The sequence below is a fragment of the Terrapene carolina genome, unplaced genomic scaffold (assembly GCF_002925995.2).
Source record: "Terrapene carolina triunguis isolate 2854851 unplaced genomic scaffold, T_m_triunguis-2.0 Scaffold132, whole genome shotgun sequence".
Classification (NCBI taxonomy): domain Eukaryota; kingdom Metazoa; phylum Chordata; order Testudines; family Emydidae; genus Terrapene; species Terrapene triunguis.
Window position 1 is genome coordinate 16315319 of NW_020664483.1, and position 6000 is coordinate 16321318.

The window sequence follows — 6000 nt, forward strand, 5'->3', positions numbered from 1 at the left end:
TGTTATTTAAACTGGTTCAATACCTGGACTCCCTTTAGTCTCTCTGGGCCAAATCCTGATTTCATTTACTCGATATTAAGTCTGGCATAACTCCGTGTATTTTAATAAAATTATTCTGGATTAACATCTGCACCACTAGGAGTAGAATTTGACCCTCTAACTCTGTGCTGTCCTTTAGGCCTGATTCTGATCTCACTCTTGCTTGTTTCACATTGGTGTACTCCATGTACTTAATAGAGTTGCTCCCAATATACACTGGTATGAGTGGAGAATACACTATTGCCTTTTTTTCTATCCTGAAATGGTGACAACAATGCTTGAACAAACTGTTTGAGTTCCTTTTTGCTTGTTACCATATAAATAAGCAGTAACATGGAAGAAATATGAGATAATCTAGGATGAACATTAATCTTGAACTGTTCTGGAGGCATCCCTTATAATAATTTTTCTTTCTCAACTCCTTCCTCATTATCCACAGCTTTTTGGTAACTCAACCTCTTCCAATTAGAAATCCTTCTCTGGTTACTCTCTCCTTTTTCGTTTCTTAAAGGCACTGCTGAGAGCGTCTTTGTATGAGGCAATTTAGAACAGACTTTCAAACATGTCTGCCTCACTCTTCTTGACTAATGTTCATGTAGCAGACATTGCAAATACCTGGACAAATATTGCTATGGTCAATGAAGAAGGAAAAAACAAAAAAGCCATCATACTAGTGATGGATGCTTCCTCCAGAGGATGCCAGCTGGCACCTTTAGATGTTTGGAATAGCTAGCTGACTGTGCTTGGCTCTTTCCCTTTTACTGTTGGTAGTGCTTTGACAAGCCTGCATTTTGCTTTAATGTTGGTTATGTTTGGCTCATCTCTCTGCCTTCCAACTGTTTCTTAAACTCCTCTGATGGCTCCATTAGTCTCTATGGGTGTTACTGCCTTTTCTTCACCTCATTATGCTTTATCAGGGTCTTCTTCATTTCACCACAGATGTCCTTATCTCTTTTCTCGATAAATTCTCATTTTCTTTCCTTTTTCTATTTTTGGACTAATATTCCCAAGAGTATTCACAAATTTCTCTACTTCCCTCCCCAATGACCTCAAAGGCCCTTGTGTCACGTTGACTGTTGTTTTGGAGAAGAGGAGCTGGAGCGATCTCCCTCTAGAGACTGCCAGTGCTGATGCTGAATCAGCTAAAGGGGCTATTACACAGTGACACGTGGCACTCTCTGCTAGGGGCTAAGCAAGCTGTTTCTTCAGCGTACTGAGCCCAAGCCTGCCTGAAAGCAAAAACCATGTTAGTCTTTTAACTGGATCCTATGTATGATAGGACATGGAGCTAAAACCAGATAACTAGGCTGGCTGATATTTTATTCACACAGTGCCTTAGACGTTCTTGTGTTTTGCCTTTTATTCAGTTAACGGCATAAGAATTTCATCTATAAGTGCTTTTTCTGGAGTGACCTGTCTCTACTAGGGACCTCTGATATATTAGAGGAGGAGAAAAACATAGGCTGACCATAGGGCCATTGTGATTAGCTGCCAACAACCAACAGGATAAATATATCTAGGAGATGGGGAGGTACGGAATGAAGTAGCCCAGGAGTATGTCCAGGAATGAAGTGGAGAAGGGAACCAAACGGGAGAGAAAGATGCAGGGGGAGAGAAGAAGAAAGGGATCTGGCCCAGAAAAGCATCTGCTCAGTCACTGCACTCAGTAGCTTCAGTCCCACTGAGTACAATGGCAGCCATTTTGAAATAGCAACAGAGAGTCCTGTGGCACCTTTAAGACTAACAGATGTATTGGAGCATAAGCTTTGGTGGGTGAATACCCACTTCGTCAGACGCGGTGGGTATTCACCCACGAAAGCGTATGCTCCAATACATCTGTTAGTCTTAAAGGTGCCACAGGACTCTCTGTTGTTTTTTACAGATCCAGACTAACATGGTTACCCCTCTGATACATGACATTTTGAAATAGTTCTTCATGGGATTCTCTGATGCAGACTATTCTTTTTCTGCCTGTGCTGAAGGAAAAACTTTCAGTTATGAAGGACAAAAGCAAAAATAACCATATATCCTAAAAACATTCCTTTCAAATGTAGCCGGTGCACAAGATTTCAGTGAATTTCAGCTACTTGGCAAGTTTGGAGAGTCTGTATTATGTTACTGGGATTATTAGAAACAAAGAAAAGTTTTGAGACCATCTGCTAAATTTCTTAAAGGACCCAAGTTAGTATTAATTTTAACTCCTAAACTAATTAATGTATTTAATTGTAAATTCTCAGAAAATGCATTCCATACGCCAACAGTAAGTACAGTAATTTTGGGGAGGATAAGATTTTTTTCCATACAAGTTGAATCCCTGCTTTAAGTACAAAACAATACTCATCCTTAACTATATGGCTGCAAATGGTGTGTCCATAAAATGAGGCCTGATTTTCCAATATGCTGAATGCCCACAGTTGCAGCTGGATTGTGGGCTGTAGAATCAGACCAATGGACTTTCTGTTTCAGTGAATGAGACCTATTGTTTGTTTGTTCACCAAGATCATTGGTCTTTCAGATCAAGACATATTTTATGTTCCTCTCAACCAAAGTCAATATTATTTTACCCATTTCACATATGAGTAAACTGGTAAGTACACAGGGCAGGGTACACTTGCTCAACATCAGGGAATAATTCAGTGGCTGAGTTGCGAATATACTCTCTCCTGCTCCAGCCACTAGATTGAACATTTTCCTTTGTTCTCCCCCCCCCCACCCACCTTTTGTTTTCTCTCCTAGTGCTCTGTGGGTCAAAGACTGAGAAAGGCTGAAAGGAAGATAATAGGCATGTGACTCCAAAGGAAGTCACTTTCTTCACAAAATGATGGCCTGAAAGCTGGCCAAAGTTTGCCCTCCTCTCATGCTATCCTGAAGTATTGGGAGGAAGGGATAGTTTTTATGAGATGTGTAACATCCATTTACCACAGCCCAAGCCTGCTCTAAAAAAATTAGATTGAAAAAGGAATATAGGTGGGTGGCAAAACACCCACTGTACTTGTGGATTGGCCAGTCGTCTTAATCGAATGCTATCACGGCAATATAGCAGAGCTCTCATTTTTGACACATGTCGCACATCACCCTCCAACAGCTTTGTTGAGAACTCCTTCTTCCACTGACAAGCTCTTGTTTTCACAACTGGAGGAAAGGGGTGATCAGAAGTTCAAAATCCAATGATCTAAAAATGCACTAATTACAATTCTTCAAAGGGGAGCAATGAAGAATATTCAGCCATTAAAAACCAAGAGCCTGACTGCCCTGCCAAGTTTGATGATTCTGTCATCCCCAGATTTTTCTGCTCACATTTGCACTGCCAATGTGCACAGACCTGCCCTTTCAGCTGCTAGGCCTGACACCCTCCATTTAGGTTTACTGGCATACACGGACTGCAGGTATATGTAAGACCTTACTAAGAAAAAATAGATCACAGGAGACCCATATGACCTTACCTATCTGCATTAACCTTTTTATTTGTTTTAAATATTACACTTAGATTAAAAACATAAATAAAGAACATACACTACATCTGTTGTATTTACTTGTTCACCAACATTATATAAAATATTGGCTGGAGTTGAAGATTATAGTAGAAAGCTAATGCCCCATGGGTTGAAAAAGCGACTAATGCTTGGATATAATGACTGTAAGTAACGCCTTTGGTGATCACATTGTCAGCCCAAAGGGCAATAGCTTCCTGCTCTAATTTTCCAGCACTAGAAAATGAAAAAAAAATATTAGTATTTATTAAGATATTCAGTGTGTCTGTATTTATATATGCATATGAAAGATACATACCAGAGAAATCAATGCAGATATGAACTGTACAATTCACTACAGTAGGCACCAGCATGTTTAGTATTCCCTGTACTTAGAATGGGAAATACCTTAGACGCCAAAGAAAATTTAATTACTGTATTTGGTAAATGTCCAAATTTTAATGGTACCTGCTGCATAGTGAAAATTCATAAATGCATAGTAATATATGACCAAATTCAACAAAATGATAAGTCTTGCTTTATTCAACCCAGCCTGCTTGCACAAAGTGGAAAGAAACTGGGGTGTATGTTGTACTGAGCTGGGACCACAAAGAGTGAGGCTACCCTAGTATTGGGTGTCTAATTCCAGCAACTTGTTAACAGGGAGGTGACTCTTCAGTTCATATTTGTTCCATAATGAAATTAGGCATTTTGTATTTTGCATTTTGTGCCTAATCTCTTTCTATATGCATCTTAGATACCTATTTTATATATAATGCACTATATATTATAGCTGTTGTGAGTTGTGCCTATTCTCTTGATCTTCTAGATGGTCTTTTATTTATATTCTCCAGCTACATGTAATATTTAAAATAAACAAAAAGTTAATATGGATAGGATGAGGTCATAAAGGTCATAGGATGGTCTACTTCTGCAGCATGCTTCTGTGGGTCCATATTGTTTAGTAAATCAGATGCAAGATATATTTTGATTAGTTTATACTTTAATGGATCATGTACGAAGAGTCCACCTTTCACATCGTAGTCATTAATTTTTCTTGAGTCTGATGGAAAAAACAGGTAGAGCGTTGTTGGGTTTTGGTTTTTTTGTGCTGATTGAAAAGTGATGGATTATTTTCATGTGGTAAGAAACACAATGTTTTCTTTAGCACAGCAGGATATGCTGTTTGCAAGGTCTAACAGTGAAATATTATGCATATCTGCAGCTGGCCCACTGCCAAAATTGAACAGCAAAAATCAGAAGAGATTTTTAATCTGAATCTTAAAACCAGTATGGCCCTACCAAGCAACTGATGAGCCATTCAAAACAGAAAACATTTGTACTAATATGCGATTGTTGTCATACAAGTCAGCATTTAAAAAAAGAGTAAATATTCATTGTAATGTTACCTTGAACTTTAATGATAGATAGATAGATAGATAGATAGATAGATAGATATCTCTACAATATTTTCTAGATATGTACTATTGCAGGTTCATTTATTTTAGTCCATGATTAATAGGCTAAAATATTTCTCAGACTCTAAGAAACAATCATTTAAGGAGCAAGTAACATTTAAAACAAAACCAAAGCCATGGATTTTAAGTGTATTAGAAGTACACATTATTAACCAATAACTTTGCAAATTTATCAGCACTACAAGCTTAAGGAGGGTGGCACTAGACGTGCTGTACAAAAAAAAATGACCCGAATTAGGGCATGATGTAGTGTTGCTGAAGTTAATGAGCATTTTGCCATTGACTTCAATGGCTCAGAGGGAAGGTCTGCTATCAGTAGTATTTTCAGAGTTATTTTACTGCCCATTCTGGCCTTTGCAATCCTGACATAACCCCGTACAACCAGGACTCCTTGCACAGGCCCAGCCTGTGCAGTCCAAATGTCCTCCTCTGGAAATTCTGCTCTGTGTGCTAAATCCTACACCACTGAAGTCAATGGAATTTTTACCACTCAGTTGTACAAGACCAAGATAGGACCTTCTGGGCCCAAACACTACAGCCTTTCTATGCATGTAACTCCATGAAAGTAAAAGGGAGTTTCATGGGTAAGGACTGCAGAGTGGGACCATACATTATATGTAGTTCAAAGTTCTGTCTCTCTAGGTTCTTATCCTGGGCCTATCACTGTTGTATCTAAGTGCTTCACAAGTTTTGAAACTCCCATTAATATCTGCCTAGAGCTCTGCTACTGTGGAATCTGCACTGGCCACACATCTCTAGCTTGCTCTCTAACGTGAGCACCTGGTTTTAAAATAGGGGATTATGACTTACCTCATAATCAGATGGGTTTTTTTCAGGGCCGGCTCCAGGCACCAGGCACCCAAGCTGGTGCTTGGGGCGGCACCTGGAGGGGGTCGGGGCGGCACCTGGAGGGGGGCGGCGCGGCGCTCCAGCCCCCGGGGAGAGCGGGGCCACAGCCGGGCTCGCCGCCCTCCCCCCGGCTCGCCGCCCTCCTCCCAGGGCTCCGGCCGCCC